The sequence below is a fragment of the Melospiza georgiana genome, chromosome 11 (genome assembly GCF_028018845.1).
Source record: "Melospiza georgiana isolate bMelGeo1 chromosome 11, bMelGeo1.pri, whole genome shotgun sequence".
NCBI classification, from domain to species: domain Eukaryota; kingdom Metazoa; phylum Chordata; class Aves; order Passeriformes; family Passerellidae; genus Melospiza; species Melospiza georgiana.
Genome location: NC_080440.1, coordinates 17,916,210 through 17,933,803, shown reverse-complemented (window position 1 = coordinate 17,933,803; position 17,594 = coordinate 17,916,210). Strand labels below are relative to the sequence as shown.

Sequence of the window (17,594 nt, the reverse complement as noted above, 5' to 3'; positions counted from 1 at the left end):
AGCTGGCTGCAGACCATGTGTTGCTTGAGAACATAAAAAGCAAAGCATCACTTCACTGAGCACTGAAGCACCAACATCTGCAGGGAGAGATTATGGGGAAATCTCAAACGAGATTCAGGAACAAGCTGCTCAATCCATCCAAATGGTGCAAAGCATGGAAAAGCCAAAGAATTCAAGGTTTGGTTTTTTAACTCCTAATTTTATTCCATTAAGATTCAAATTTTTTTTTCTTTTTTTTTTTTTTTTTTTTGCTCTTGGCGTTTTCACATTGCATTAATCTACGCCTGTGCTGTGGAATACGACAGGGACAAGTAAGGGACAAAGCAGGAGCCTGAAGTCAGGGCCAAAACTGAAGCTGGCCAAGGTGTCCCATCCTGGAGCAGTCACAAACTCCTCTCCAGCTGCATTTGAAGGAATTTCCAGCTCAGGAAAAGCCCTGCAGGAAGGGCAGTGGATCACAGAACCCTGCAAAAGCTGGGCAGAAGCGAATACCTATTCAGGATAGGCATTCGTATCCCTGGCTCAGATCAATTCTCCAGGGGAAAAATGGATTGCAATGGGAAATGATTGGCTCAGCAAACAGGGAATTCACCCACTGGGCTGCTGTGAGAGAGCACAACACCTGAATTCAAGGGAATTCCAGCAGCCACAACCAAGAGCAGGCAAAACACAGAGATGGGCAGCATCTCTGAGCTCAATGCACCTTCCAATAAGGACCAGGTGAAAAAAGGAGCTTGTGTTTTGTCTGAAAAGGAGCTCAGGCTGATTTACTGGCAGGGAAAACTGGAGAAGAGAGGAAAGAACACCAAAGTCAAGGAGAGACTTCCCAGCACCCAGGAAAGCAACAGAATCAGCTAAGGGGGAAAAAAATCCCTTATCCAGACTCTGTTGGATATATGCAGCTCAGTTTCTCCCTTAAAAAGGGAAATTTAACACTGAAATGCAAGATAAAGTGGAGGAATCAGCAAAGCAGGCTCAGGTGGGGTCACATGAGGAAAAATTCACTTTTCCTTGGGATCAAAAGACTTAAACTATGCAAAAAGGAAATGCTTCTCTCTGCCTTTCAGGGGTGAACTTGTACAGTGTAAAATGCTCTGAGTGTCAAGGAAGGCTTGGCACACATCCTTTGAAATAGAGTGTGAATAAAGACAAATGTTAACACACTCCTTTGTGAGATTTGATTTCTACATATTAACATTTGAATTGTGCTCAGCTCTCTGTGTGTGTCACATTAAGAAAATTCCCATTTCTATGCTCTGCATTAGGAGAAACCAGCAGAAATGTGGGCTCCGGGAAGAGCCAGAAGCCAGCAAAAATCCAGGAACACATCTACAAAACCTGCACCATCAAAGAGCCTGCCAAGGAAAACCCTACAGCACAAACAGCACACAGGAATTTCCCTTTGTAGGCAGCAGCTCCTTATTGATCACAAGCAATTTATTGATATCACCAAGGGTTGCTCCCAAGTCAGGAGGAATTTCTCCTCTGCAGCTGCTCCCTGGAGCACTTTGTCTTTCCTCAGAGAGGGAAATGTGTCCTACAAGGAGCTCCCATTGTGCCTGTAAAGGTGGCCAGTGCAGAAATCCTGAAAATGCCTTTTTTCAAAAAGAAACACTCAGAACATACAATTAACGCTTCCTGACAATCCTCAAAGCAGCTCTTCTGGTGAGAGTGAAGCAAAGCCACTAAAAAAGCAGGAAAAATAAATATCCTCAACATGCAAAACTAATACATATATATATATATATATATACATACATATATATATATATATATATATATATATATATATAAAATTATAATAAAATGAATACTATAAAAGTACTCTCATTACTATGAGCTCTTATCTTTTAAGTTACATTCAACATTTCCAAAGATTTTTAAATCAGAAAGGTGTTTCAAAAGTAGTAACAAAGAAAAAAAATAATAAAGACACAGTAATTAGTAAGAGAGTATGAAAATGTGATTTAAAAAATAAAATCTTTCAATCATGTCCTACCGCGCAAGAAAATTCCATGGAAACTTTACTTGCTAGACATGGCAGGAATTATCCTGCCTGGCTCCCAGAGCCACACAGAACTCAAACCAGGGCCAGGCTGGCATTTATAAACTGATATAAATCAAATACATTTCCTCCTGTCCCTTGAACAGGCACTGAAGTCTCACCTGACTTTTCCTCCCCAAAGTTGCTCAATTCCTTGGAATCCTGGGGAGCGCAAACACTCTGTTCCCTCTGCCAGAGAGGGAAAGGAAAAGCAGCCCCTGACACTGAGGCTCTTTGCCATTTTTAACACTCAGGTCACACCAAAATAGGTGAGAATTACTCAAATCCCAGGGTAACACTCATTAATTACAAAATTAACTGACATTATGTAATAACTTCATGTTAATCTGTCCAAGAGATGATTTGAACCAAATCAGAATACAGAATTCAGAAGGAATATGTTCAATTTTTTCAGGTTTTTTTCTTTTAAATCCTAATTTTATTCCATTAATTTTTTTTTGCTCTTGTGTTTCCACATATTGCTCAGGAGTCTGATGGGATGTTGAGGCACTAAAACACATGGAGAGGTTTGCACAGCCATGCTGGGCAGTCTCAGAGGGCCACAGTTCCCATCACCTTTAAAACAGGGATAAAAATCCATATTTTTCTAACGCACTTCAAGATCTACTGATGAGAACCCCGTGCAAGAACTCCTGTCAGCTGTTACCCTCTCACTGAGTATGGTTATGTTGGAATATCACCCTTCCTGACCTCTGAAAATAACATAAAATTGAAATGAAGCAGTAATTGTATGATTATAAATGTCACTAACATCAGACAGTAGGGAAAGACTAATTAAAGGAAGTTTGCTCTTCAAAGGAGGAAGAGTTCAGATTCATTCACAGATATTTATATATTTAATTTAGTTGTGCACAGAGAAAATGAATGTACAGGTAGCTCTAGGGAAGAGCTCAGATTCATTCACAGATATTTATATATTTAATTTATTTGTGCACAGAGAAGAAGAATGTGCAGGTTTTTGTAGGCACAGATCTGCTCTGCTTCTGCACAAGCCCTCTGAAGGAGCATGACCACATTCACAAGTGCCAGAAAAAGGAACAGGCTCTTCTTCCTCTTGAAATGCAGGGACTGGATGGGTGGATGGATGGATGGATGGATGGATGGATGGATGGATGGATGGATGGATGGATGGATTGGATGGATGGATTGGATGGGTGGAATCCATGGATGAGGGATGGAGGGATGGATGGAAGGATGGATTGGATGGATGGATGGATGGATGGATGGATGGATGGATGGATGGATGGATGGATTGGATGGATGGATTGGATGGGTGGAATCCATGGATGAGGGATGGAGGGATGGATGGAAGGATGGATGGGATGGATGGATGGATGGATGGATGGATGGATGGATGGATGGATGGATGGATGGATGGAAGGATGGATTGGATGGATGGATGGATGGAAGGATGGATGGATGGATGGATGGATGGATGGATGGATGGATGGATGGATGGATGGATGGATGGATGGATGGAAGGATGGATTGGATGGATGGGTGGAATCCATGGATGAGGGATGGAGGGATGGATGGAAGGATGGATGGTGCTGTCTCTGACATCCCACCCGCAAACCAGGCTTTGCTGACATCTCTCATTGTTTGGGATGAGCTGCTGGGTAATTTGTGCTGGGAATTGCAGAGGGGGGAGCCCCATGCTTCACTGTTTGCCCCCAGTGGAGGTGTAGAAGTGGCAAAAGCTGTTTGCCAAAGGTGTCCTCACTACTGGAAAAGTCTCAGCGCCTTCCCAGTGCCCTGCAATTACAGGCCAGGAGGGGAAAGCAGGTGCAGCTACACAAGATAAAACCACTCCTTCAGCTTTCCATCCCCAGCTCCAGCTGGCATTTCAGTGCTGAGCAGCACAGAAATAACAGCACAGCCCAAAGCATCTCCTTAATAACTCAAATAAATCACAGGGATGACAAAACAAATCCAGGAAGGATGGGAACGTCTTTAGGAGAGGACAACACCTGCAGCTGCCTTAGAGAAGACCAAATCCTTGTGGGCTCCTGGGCTCAGCAGACACGTTCCCAGAGCATTCCCAGAGCACTGGGACCTCCTGGCTCTTGTCTGCAGCTCCTGCCAAGGTCTGACCACAGCAGGTGCTCCGTGTTCATCAGTGCAAACAGAAACCCCTTCCATGTGTGCAGCCTCAGCTCTGGCTGGGAGGGAAGTTAAACTGAGCAACCCAGGGATTCAGCCCCTTTTACCCTGGAATGGGATGGGAGAGACTGAAGGCTCTAGGAAGGTTTGTTTTGGGGGGGAGTTACAATTTTTTTATCTCCACAAGCTCACTGAACTGTGTGGTTGCTCCTGGCAGCTTGCCTTCCACAACAGGAATTGAAACTATTATACTGAGAAATAGAGAAAATTACAGTATTTCAAACTCTGCTTATTTCTCTGCAAAAAAAAAAAAAAAAAAGGGACAAAAACCTTGGGAGGCTTTTCTTTTTTAATAGCTGAATGACTAAGAAAGTTCCCTCTCTAGTAAGTCTGTCTTTGCTTTTCAGTCTCTAACAGACATTTAAATGTCTGACAAATAGATTATAGACTACTTGTTTTAAGAGTTTGGGAGGGAAATGAAACTCAAATCCGTATTGCTTTGAAAGACAAGCACAATATTTGGTCTGCACAGCTTGTGGCACCTATTAAAACCTTCATTAAAGCACCAGTGACAAACTGCTGCTGTCAGGGAGAAGTGATGCTGAGCACGCTGCAATATTTGATGGCACAGTTGCCCACACAGTCATTATGACCATGTTTTCATTCTGCTCTATACTGAAAAAATATAGGCACCCATTAGAACATTTTGATAGAAGTTGGGTTGGTTTCAGCTAGAAGAGACTATCAAACATTTACATGGAGGTGAGAACTATAGGTACACTCATCACCTGAGTGGAAATCCATCTGGAAATCAGCAGTGGAAAAAGAGAGCAAACCTTTGTGAAATTTCTCTCCACATTTACATTACATAATATTTTGAATGCATTGAATCTGTGCAAGTGCCACTTTGTATAATATATTTTTTTTATCAACTTCCTAACAGGCTTTTCAATATACAATATAGAAAAATTAATCTAAAACAAGTTTGTGCAGTATTCTGCAGAGCAGCTACCCAGAACTTTGAGCTCTAATCTATGGAGAGTTTCCTTCATTACCCACAGAAAACCAGCAAAGCCTTTTAATCTGAGTTATTCATTTCTTTGTGCTTCTCCTATTGAGCTTTAAGTCTGTTCCACACACATCATAGGAGAGGGAGAGTTCTGTGAGCAGACACCCAAAGCAACAGGGTGCAATAGTTATCTCTCTGGTCTCCATATTTACTTGCTGAAAAAAGAGTCTGATTCTCTCTTCCCTGATGACTTTCTAATAATCTCAATATTTTTGGAATATATTTATTGTTGTCATAAAGCAAATTTGCTCAGACATCTCCTTGCAATCATAAAAATAAATACTAAGCTTATACTTCACTCTACAAAATTCCATTTCACTGTTAATACTTACTAATTTTTCTTTATTCTACTATTTCATAAGCCCAAAACTCACTTGCTGGTGAGTGCTATTTTCCCTTTTTTTCTCCAACAGTTTGACCATTATACCTCATTTTTTCCTCCTTGGTTAATGAACCTTCAGCAACAAGAAAGGTAACAAATGAAAATGCAGACTGTACATGCCCTTGCAAGTCACTAGAATCACTTGCTATTCAAGAGAAAATTCAGAATAAATGCCAGCTTGTACAAAACAGTGGAATTTTTATACATTCAGTGGCAGTTGGGCAAAGCCATTTTAACAAGATTATGAAGTTCAGCCAACCCAGCCTGCCTGGCTTTCAGTGCAGTTATAACTAAAGAAAAGCTGGAGATAATGTGGTGCTGCCCCACACCTAATAGCACTGGCTGGAGTCCTGCTCATCTAAGCAGAACATCCTGTAAATGTATGGCTTCAAAATTCAATAATTAAACCCCCCACCACCTGGTTACAGAAATTAAAGTCTCATCACTGCTAAGGCAGAGCATTTTCACACAAGTGAAAAATGGTAAATTAGATCCACACCACACCAAACACGGTGACAAATGTATCAGTACTCCACCTGGCTCTAATAATTTGATTAAGGTGAGCTTATAAAACATGGCTAATGGTATAGATTAAAAAAAAAAATAATTAAGCCATGCACTGTTACTGCTGGAACTTTCATTTCTGCATTCCAGACTATAACTGATACTTTACCTGAGAAATTCCAGTTTGAGTAAAATTGAGGGTTTGCTTTATGAATAAAAAATTTTTTAAAAAAATTATAATTGTGGGAAAACACCTGTCTACATCAGGTACAGAGTAATGATTTTTTAGTCCAAAACTCCAGGGTCTGGTGGCCTGGGAGAATGCAGAATTCTGTTTACAGAGGAGCCAACTCCTCCTGCACCACTGCCATGCTGGGATTCAGCATCTCCTCACACAACCCACAGCAGAGCCCTCCAAACAGGTTTGTCACATTCCCTGATCCCACGTGTCACATAGCACAACGTACAGAGACAGCAGATTGATCTTCCCAACCAAGGGAATCTCTCCTTAAACAGTTCAAAAATGTAAAACCATCACTATGTGAGAAAAAAAAGCTCTGGTAAAGTGAATAGAGCACGTCTGGTCCTTGCCTGGCATCACCAAGCCAAAATTCAAGATTTTACCAATCAAAATGAATTCCTCAAGAATGTTCCAGAATTTCTATGAGGTTACAACAGTTGATTTTTTAATTTGATAGAGGAAAAGAAAAAGAAGCAACTTACAGTTGTCTTGTAAAAACAAGCAAGTGCCTCATGAACAGGGTTCTGAGTCACATAACCAGCTGGGTCTTCTCCTGTTGGCTAATCAATCTTGATTTCAAAACTGGAAGAAAGAAAGAAGATAATTAGACTTGACAAACCCCAGAGAATTAAGCAAATTAATAGAACAAACAAGGATTGATCTAAAGGATGCCCCACAGGAGAAACAGATCCAAGAGCAAACATCCAGTGTCATAAATAGTTAGGGACATCTTGCAGTAAAATCAAGTGATTAAAAAGTTCCAACTCTGTGACCAAAGATGTGAATTAAAAGCTTGAAAACACAGTCCCAATGATATCTGGTTTACCCATTTATCAGAGCTGTAGCACTCTGGCCTCTCATATTTGTAAATAAATGAGATTTTTAATGTTTTTGGAGGCTGAAAACTCCATGTGTGAGGGAAAGGCCAGCAGAGAGGGCAGGAGCAGAGGGGAGACATTCCCCTGCTTTTCCTTGCATGACATAAGAACTTGGAAGGGAATAATTGAGAGGTCTTAGGGTCATCACAGAGATGTCATGGTGAATAAGTGACATTCTGGCTGCTTTCATAAGGAGACTATGAAAGTCTCCCTGCTCAAGGAGGTGCAGGGAATGAGGGGCAAGGAGAGGCCCTCCTTGGACAGGATGAGGGAACACATCCTTACACTATAAGGACAGACAGAAATAAATCCATTTTTCATGTTTTGATACTGAAAGGGATTGCTGTGCTCCAGCAGGATGCCATGTCTGACCCAAGCACAGAATTACATTGGGTTCCTCTGGTGTCAACCACAGCATCTGGCAGAGCTGGAGGGGACGCTCCTGGGAGAGCAAACATCCACTTCTGCCTTGTGAGCTCCAGCTAATGACCAATTCATCACACCCCTCAGTAAATCATGTGTGGGTTCAGCTTGCAAAAACTGGATTGTTTAAGGCCCTTTGAACACCATGTGAAAACATCTTTCATTATAAATGAGGATTTCCCTGCAGACACCAGTAGGATCACATCTGCTTCAGCTTGGATTAGCATAAAGGAGTGACTTCCCCCATGGTCCTGCCACTGTGTCAGCTCTGCCAGGTTTGGCACGTCATGGGCTTTATTCAGCCTCCACCTCGTGCCCAAATGAACATTCCAACTATCCAAACACATTTCAGTTCCATATTGATGGCATTTGTTTGAGGCATAGCAACATCCTTTAAATATTCTCACTCTAATTTAGCTCAGTTCAGTTTGTGCAATTTACCTGGGACTTGCAGGACATGGACACCATTCCCTTATAAACCACATTTCAAATGTATTGTGAATGTTAATGCACAAGAGTTCCAGGACCACAAAACATCCCCAGGCTTCCTCTCCCCTCATGGCTGTGGAAATCAGGGAGCTGAATTTGGGGCATGGAAAGATGGAGCAGCCCAGGGGAGAAGCACTCAGAGGTGAGAGTGCTTCTGAGAGGCTGGACATGCCCCAGCCATGTCTGGGACCCCAAATCCCCTGCCCTGGGCTGAGCAGGGCAGGGGGGATTCTGCAGAGCTGCCCCAGCCTGGGCCAGCACAGGAGGGACCTGGAGGCACCAGAGGAGGCCCCAGGATGGGCAGAGGATGGAGCAGCTCTGCTAGGAGGAAAGGCTGGTACAGCTGGCATTGTTCACCTGCACAGGAGAAGCTTTGGGGTGATGGAATTGTGGCCTTGCAGGGCCTGGAGGGGCTGCAGGAAAGATGGAGATAGATGATTTACAAGTGACAGAACATAGGGAATAGCTTTACATTGTCAGACGTTATGGTTAGATGGGACATTAGGGAAAAAATCCTTCCCAGTGAGGGTGGGCAGGCCCTGGCACAGGGTGCACAGAGCAGCTGTGGCTGCCCCTGCATCCCTGGCAGTGCCCAAGGCCAGGCTGGACAGGGCTGGGAGCACCTGGGATGGTGGAAAATGTCCCTGCCATGGCAGGGATGGAATGGGATGAGCTTTAAGGTCCCATCCAAGACAAGGCAGCCTCTGTGCTATTGAATGCCAAGGGATGCACAGCCTTGCACTGCCCCACACAGTGGAGGAGGAACACCCTGAACCTGCCTGTTACAAACAGGACCCTGTGTAGGACCCAGTCTGAAATCCCAGTCTCAACACCCTGTCCACCAAAGAAAAGATGACTTTTGGAACAGGTTTCTAACCTAATATTTATTATCAGGCTATACCACCAGGTGGCAAGATTGCAAAATAAAGGAATTTTTTAAATTGTTCCTAAAACCCATTCAGTCAGGGCTGCTCCAAGGACCCCTGGCTGGGCCATGGTGATGGTTTTGGGCAGGTATTTAACATGTACCCACATGGTCTGTAAAATAAACTATTTTAAGGTTTCTCTGTCACTCCTCATGTAGTCAACAGCCAAATGCAACAGGAGATTCCCAGTACATGAAAAAGGAATTTGTGGCCACCAGCTGCACTCCTGTGAAGAACTTGGGTTTCCCACTCTTTTCCTCCTCTTTCCCTGATAACCAATTTAACCTTTTCAAAAGAGCCTAAAACCTGACATGACTGCAGGGAACCACATAATAAATGGGAATATAACTCAAAAAGATGAATAAAATTACTTAGCAAAGGGAGAGGAAGGACTTTACACAGAGTGTACTTACATTCATTTGGGTAATTTTTTTGCCATATATTTTCATTTATCTGGTTATATCCCAATTATCTATAAACCAAGACACAGTTCTAAGTTCTACACTAAAGGTGTGCCACGGACACATGAGCTCATGAAATTTATAATATGTTATTTTAATTCAAAATTTAGGGAAAATATAAATCTCCAGTAACAACTTGGGAAACTCTCTCTCTAATTCCTTGCCCCTATATCACAAAGGACACCATGTGAGCACACAGTCCACATTATTTGATTTATTTATATCTATACACACACAGATAGGCATATGGCTAAATAACAGGATATGAAATATTAGTAAAGCTAATACTGGTAACCACACCAAGCTGGTGAGAAACTCTACCTGACCCTGAGATATGCAACACAAAAGAAACAATGATTCCAGAAATAGTTTAGGGACTTTTTCCTTCCATTTGTAGCCTTGCACCTGCTCCATAACACACAGCTACACTTCACAGATGCTTAAAATATTGTCATTATCCCTGGAGCTAGAAGAAATTAGGTAGGTGTAAAATAATCAGAATGTCAAGCACATTAAATGTCAAGCATAAATAAGAACCAAAATTGGAATCTTTCAAAGATGCTGGTACTCCCACAGTTGGGCAAAAAGTGTTAACTTCAATAACTGCCACCATTTGGGACTTGTATTATTATACAAACCACAAAATTCTCTGCCTTAATGGCATCAGCCTGAAAGATGATTTGGCATTAGAAAGTAGAAGTAAATGTTATCCAAAACATCAAGAAAACTTCCTGCCCCAAAATAGATTTTTATTTGAGACTCTTCAATTCAAACACTCCAGGGTATTGAAATTAAAAAGAGAAATAAAAAATCCAAAAGGCTTTGCAGGAGAAGGGAAGGATGAGTAATACACAAGCCTGTGTTACGTGAGATGGCACCAAAAATATAAACTGCAAAATAAACTGCCGAGTTATGTTCCCTCAACCAATAAAGCAAAATAACTTCTTCAATCAACTTTTAGTTCCATAATCCAATCATCATGAAAATTAAAATCAAGCACTCTTTCCCTAGTGAGTATATACTAACTAAATATTTTAATGTGAAGATACCTAAAATCTAAATTAGATTGGAAATTCTTTCAAGAGAGATTCGCTTTCATCTAAGTTCATAGAACCCCAGCATAAAGTCCAGAAATCTAAACTGTAGTTTACTAAAATTTAAGCTTGGAAAAAAAAATATTAAAAGCCACAAAGCACATTATGCCATGCTTAGAGAGTAGCACCTCCTGTGAAATGTCCAATGAAATCTACACAAGTGTTTTGGGGGTTTTTTCTGGAATCAACATCTCCTTTTCCTTCCACATTTCCTATTTAACTTTCTATATAAACCACACGACCAAAGCAGCTTTACAGGAGATTCAGAGCTTGGGAATGGGCTTTGCTTTGAGGGCTTCAGATGGGAAATTCCCTGGAAAAGAAAAAGACTGGATGTGGCACTTGGTGCCATGATCTAGTTGAGGTGTTAGAACATGGGTTGGACTCGATGACCTCAAAGGTCTCTTCCAACCTAGAAATTCTGTGATTCTGTGAAAAGTCTGGGGCCATGGAGAAGGCCATGGAGAAGGCCACAGAGAAGGCCACGGAGAAGGCCATGGAGAAGGCCACGGAGAAGGCCATGGAGAAGGCCACGGAGAAGGCCAGGGAGAAGGCCATGGAGAAGGCCATGGAGAAGGCCATGAGCCCATCACAGAGATGTTCCCATGGCCAGAACACAAAATCCTGAGTATTTGGATGTTCACATGGGAGAGATTCACACTCTTGGACAGAGGCAGGATGGAAAATTTTCTCATCCTTTCAGTCTTGGGGCAAGAGATCTTCTCTTTCTGGGGAGAGCAGGAGCAGAATCCATGGACTGACAGGAGGATCCAGAGGAGCAGGGCTGAGGTCAGCAGAGCATTTGGCCTCATCCAGAGGAGGCCAAGGATAGGGGAGCAAGGACATGGAGCTGATTTGCAGCAAGAGAGCATCAAGGTTGGAACCCCTCCACAGAACTTGAGGAGGGAAAATATCCCAGAATCCCAAACTTCCTGTAAACTCCAGAACACCCCACACACATCAAACCTCACCATCATGGGCTGTGCTGTGCTTCACATTTCCGTAGTCTGAGAGAAAACAAACTCACAAAGTTCTCCAATTTTACAATGAATTGATAGAATTAGGGCAAGGCAGATTTACTCCCCTGCTTTAAGGAATAAAGGCTCTCTGCACTGTTTGGGACTTGTTAACGTGCACTGCCAGGATTACCATGCCAACTTAAGCCTCTGCTTCAAATCCCAAACTAACAAGAAAATACAAAGTATAAAGGTATTATTAACTGGAGTTTAAATTACATTAAAGGCTTTGCTGGCTTTCTTCATTGCCTTAATAAATAGTAAGAAAATAGAAAAAACAATCCAAAATTTTATAAGTAAAATGCAGCAGTGCCATATAGGTGAGCATTCTTCCTTAAGGTCTTCGTGAAAATAACACTTTCTCTTCCTAGAGAGTACTGTGATCCAGCCACGGACTCAGGCAACTGAAGTACGTGTTCACATTTAAAAAAAATAATAAAATCAAATCCTCTTCATGTTCAAGATCACTCTCTAAAGCACTTACTCTATAAAAAGAAATCTGAGAGAGTACATACACCTGATTTATTTCAGGAGCCAAACAAAAATAACAAGAGTGCCACCTATCCTTCATTAGGAATAACAGAACTTCCTGTGGACTGACCTTGCTGCTAAAAACCCTGCACAACAAAACCTGACTGCTGAGAACATATAAAACTCTCCATCTGGGCAGAAACTTGAGGGAAAAAATGCAAAGGAGTGTTGCATGGAAAAGCAGGATTAAAAAGAAATACAGGAGGAGGAGGAGGACTTGGGAAAAATAAACCTGTTAGGTATCAAAAGTATAAAATCCAAAAGATTAAACCCAGCAAAACTCAGGATGTTTTACAGCCTGAGGCCACATTTAGGGTTTCAGTAATGACTTTATGAAAATCAGTTTGCGTGTAAAATGCAAGGAGCAAACTTGGTACAGAAGAAGCTGCTGTACAGAGGCAGCAGCTGCCACTGAACAGGTGACAGGGGATATTTATTCAGTGCAGACAACTGGAGCAGCAGAGAGAGGTGGGAGGGTCATTATTTTCTTTTCTTTTAAGTTATAGCAGATATAGAAGTATTATATACTATATTATATAGTAATATATTCTATATATTGCTCATACAGATGAGCAATCCCAGCACCTATACCAGGAAAATAAAAAGAAATCATTGCACCTAGTGATAATATAATCATTATTTAAAACAGATAGGAATAAATACAAATATATAAATGTTATGTCTATAAATACATATTTTCTCTATCATTCTATATGTTTTGATATTTTATTTATTCGTATTTATATATTATATAATACATATTTAGATAATAAATAATATATTGTATAGTATATTTTAATATATTTATAATAAATATTTAGAATATTTATAATAAATATATTATACAATATATTTATTTTAAATTATATAATATATATATATAATAAATAATGTATTCTATAATATATATTTAGATAAATATATTTTATTCATAAAAAAAGGAGAAAACTTTTTCTTTCTGGTAAACGGAAGTCATGGCTCAAAACCTGCTACATGTGATGAGGGAAAATCCATATATTTGCTTCTATTAAAATCCAATAGATATTTGTAGGCTTTTCAAACTGTCACCCACAAAGGGAGTCACATGAAAACTAAGGCACTATGAGATAATACAGAAGGCCTTTGCTTTTCAGAAAAATCTGTGAAAATATCTGGGGAACCAGAGCTCATTTCTCCCTGCAGAGAGGGAAGAACATTGCACATTCTCCAGGGAATTTGACATGGAAAAGGGAAAAGCAGCAGAGCCAAGGGAAGGGCAAAGTTCTTCCTGTGAAGTGAGGAGAGGCAGCCATGGAGAAGAGTGAAAAGGCCTTTCCAGCTGCGGGTGGACATTAAGGCAGGAGATGAATTTCAACACAAGTCCCCACAATACAATAAACACCTGAAAAAACAAATTTACTACATTTACTGCTCAAATAGGGGAGCTCTGAGCTGATCGCCTCCCCTCAGAAGTGAGGCTGGGATAAAATGTGACACGAAACATGGCCTGACATGGGACAACATCCCTCTCATTTTCACACAACCACACAGAGCAAAAACCAGTCAAATATTTGTCACCTCTTCTATGGAGACAGCCTGGAGAAGGCTCCAGGGAGAGCTCAGAGCCACTTCCAGGGACTAAAGGGGCCCAGGAGAGTTGAAGAGGAACGGGGAACAAGAGGGAAGGGCTGCAAACCAACAGAGGCAAAGGTAAATTGGATATTGGGAAGGAATTACTGGCTGTGAGGGTGGGCAGGCCCTGGCACAGGTGCCCAGAGCAGCTGTGGCTGCCCCTGGATCCCTGGCAGTGCCCAAGGCCAGGCTGGATGGGGTTTGGAGCACCCTGGGATGGTGGATAGTGGAGTGAGATGATCTTAAGGTCCCTCTCGACCCCAACCACCCCTAACCCACAATCCACTGCCTGTAGGTTGGTCAGAAACCTCTCAAGGGTGAAGCAATATTTTTAAAATCAAGTGGACAGCCAATGCTGACAGCTAAACAATCATCTGCACTAAATTTCCCAGGAAACCAAGGTGTGAGACACCAAGCTCCAGGAAGCATTGCTTGCCAAGCAGATCTTCCTCGGAGACATGATTTACAGGATAAACAAAATGCAGTGTCGTGTTGGAAAGTAATGGAGGTTACCTCAAACCTGTCAAAATTCACAACTTCAACCTCCCCTAAAGTATTGCAACTGCTTCACCGTAGGAAAAAGGTGGGAAGGAGTCCAAATGAGAGCTGCAACCTCTCCAAAGAGCACAATGTGAACTCAAATAAAAATCACTCCATCAAGCTCCCCAGCAGAAGCTCCACAGTGAGAAGCCCTTATGGATTGATTTACACATAAACCAGCAAATGATGGTTTATCTATGGAGGGAGCTTTGCTCCAGTGGTTTATATAATATCAGTCCCTAAGTATAATTACAGCTATATAATCAATCAAGGACTGCATGTTATTTTACTCTTGTACAGCTCTGTTTGGAATCACATCCAAGACATTTAAAATTGTACTCCAGTTACAGCTTCAAAAAAATCTGCTGTATGGTCTCATCAGAGAAGTTTCAGAAGGATGCTATTAATAAGTATTTAGACAAATACAAAGAATGGCAAAAAAGCAGAAGTGTGAAAAATATTTCCCATTAACATGTGCATATGGTTTCACTCAAAACAAATTTTCTTGCAGGAAACATGTTTATATAACAATATTAAGTTGTTACATTACCAAACTGGCTATAAGTTTATAATGGGGCCATTTTGATTTAGGCACCGTAAAAATTTCAGCTGGAAGGCATAAATTTCGAATGGATATGGAAATAATGGAAGTAAAGTCCTGGAGGAAAACTATTTGAGAGAAAAATGATCAAGACAAAAGAAACAAAGCATTGTTTCTGAGCTCTGATGCCAAAAGCCCAAGGAAGGAGGAGGGAGATTGGGATTCGGCCTCTACCTCACACAAAGATGTTTAAGACAGTTCCATTAGTTGCCGTCAGTGCAGTTAATCTTAAATTCTTTCTGCAAACTTTCAGTTTTAAGTGATTTTAAGAAGCCCATCAAGCAGCAGGGGCCACCTGTCCCCAGGCATTGTTTGAGCACCCAAGTCCTTGTCAGCCTTACCAAAGCATTATTTGAGTAGCCAGCTGCAACAGGATTTTTAAGCAGTTTTTAATCCAGCTCCATGCTTGGATGAAATAAACAATTTGTATAGAAGATTCTGTTGTAAATGTCAATTTTTTTTTTATTGGCATTGACTTGCTTTTGGGATCTGGATTAGCTTTCAGGCTCGGCAGGACCGAAGCGGAACCGATACGTGATAATGCTAAAAACGTAATAATGCAGGAATTTCTGTGTGTGAGCATTAACAGGAGAGACTCACCCAGGGGAACCACTTAAACTCTGTGAGTTTAACACTTCTCATGCACCAAAGGAGAGACCAACACAGGTATGAGTGTCCCCATCCTGGGAAAGTTTGGAGTTACTTCTGATGGAGGAACAAAACTCCCACAGCAGGGCTGGTTGGGTGGGGAGCCCTTGGCACAGGTTGAGGCTGCTCCATGATCCCTGGAAGTGTCCAAGGCCAGGTTGGATGGGGCTTGGAGCCACCTGGGATGGTGGAAGTTGTCTCTGCCCATGGATGGCATGGCACTGGATGAGCTTTCATGTCCTCCCAAGCCAGGGAAGCTCAGGGGTTTTAAAGGCACCTCCCTGCTTGGACAGGTAAAGCCCAGAACTATGTGTACATGCTGGTGTTTAAAGCCCTGCCCTGAGGGGCTAACCCAGCCTTGTAGTAGTGTAATTCTGCACTTTATGGCAATTAAGGGGAGAGCAGGTGGGAAAATGAGGCAGTGGCTGGGTGGCAGAAATGTTCTTGGGGCTGTGGATTGGAGGAAGCACAATGGCACACCCACGCTGCTCAGGGCAGAGTGACACTCTCTTTGGGGATGCTGAGAAAAAGTCAAAGAGAGAAAACTCGCCAGGAGGAAAAGCTGATGCACAAACCCTCCCAGCAGGTGTTCAGGGATGGGAGAAAGACAGGTGCTCTCAGAATTGTCTTCTACCAGGGGTAAATGAGATTGCAAGAGTATTTTTCATTATTTTCAGAGACTGAGAGGATAAATATGAAACCAGTGTGACAACTTGTTACTCTGGGAAACAAAAGGGGTACATTTGTCAGCAGCTATATGTGTACATTATCATTTCAACAGTGACACATTAAATATGGATTATTATGCTGGGAAGGAGCAGCACCATCCTGCAGCACCATCCATATTGAAGCCTTGCAGGAGGGCATCTGAGTAACTGCAGCCAAAACATCATAAGGAAAAATCCAAACCCATTATATTCAGTATTTATACTTGTTTATCACATTAAATATTTACTCTTTGCTCTCTGATTTGAAAATATCAGATGCAGCGCTTGTTGCTTCTTATCTAGCAAATACATAAGAATAAAAATAGATAAGATAAATCCCTCAATAGCATCCAGAGCAGCTAAAGAAGGAGGACAGACTCTCCATATATGTAAGAAGAAGCAGGCACAGAGTTTAAAACTCATCTCCCTCCAACTCCAGTCAAGTGAACTGAAAAGGCCACTTGGAGGAGGGAGCCCCACATGAGTTGATTTGCACTGTGGATTGTTGTCACTGTCACATATTCTGAAAAATCCCCTTGCCCAGGATTATTCTCCTGGGAAGCCGAGAAACCTCAGAAAAAAAGGAAAAATAATTATCTCATTTTGCTTCTCCTGTGTTTTGTTTCTCTGGAATGTGGTTTGGAGATTGTTTATCCAACTGGTCATTGTTTGATTGGTTTCATGTGAATTGTTTTGACTTAATGACCAATCACAGCCAGCTGTGTCAGGACTCTGGAAGGAGTCAAGAGTTTTCATCATTATTCTTTGTAGCCTTCTGTCTGTATCCTTTCTCTATTCTTTAACATCGTTTTAGTATAGCATTCTTTTAATATAATAGCATAAAATAATAAATTATGATATAATATAATATAATAATAAATTAGCCTTCTAAAGACATGGAGTCAGATTCATCAATTCCTCCTTCATCCTGGGGTCCCAGAAAATACCACAGATTGCAGGAAGGGTTTGACACCATTTCCCTGGCAAAGCAGGGCACTCTCCCAGCTCTGAGCAGCAGCATCCTCCCAGAGAGCTGAGAGCTCACCCATTTTCAGAGAGCCAGCCCAGAGTCACCCTGGTTGTGGTGCTTTTCCAGCCTTTGCCACCGTGGGTGTCTAAAGCAGCACATCCTGGACACTGCAGCACCAGCAGTGTGTGAATAACTGTGATAGATGGGTTTAAAAGGTTCTCTGCAAAGCTTCCTTGAGACCAAGGCAGTTTTCATTGTCTCCTCCCTCTTTGCAGCCATTTCTGTGTGCTCTCCAACCCTTCTTTCCCTCACACAATTACCCAAAGCCACCAATA

The 17,594-nt window shown here is 41.8% G+C and overlaps 1 protein-coding gene across 4 annotated transcripts in view; it reads right to left on the bottom strand.

Annotated features, from left to right (window-relative positions):
* Positions 1-17,594, bottom strand: part of ATP2B2 (ATPase plasma membrane Ca2+ transporting 2) — a 407,196-nt gene that overhangs the window by 262,637 nt on the left and 126,965 nt on the right. For all 4 annotated transcript variants that reach the window (XM_058031893.1, XM_058031891.1, XM_058031890.1 and 1 more), the window contains exon 3: positions 6,847-6,946. The gene's annotated coding sequence lies outside the window, so the exon portion shown is untranslated. The remainder of the gene's footprint in view (positions 1-6,846; positions 6,947-17,594) is intronic.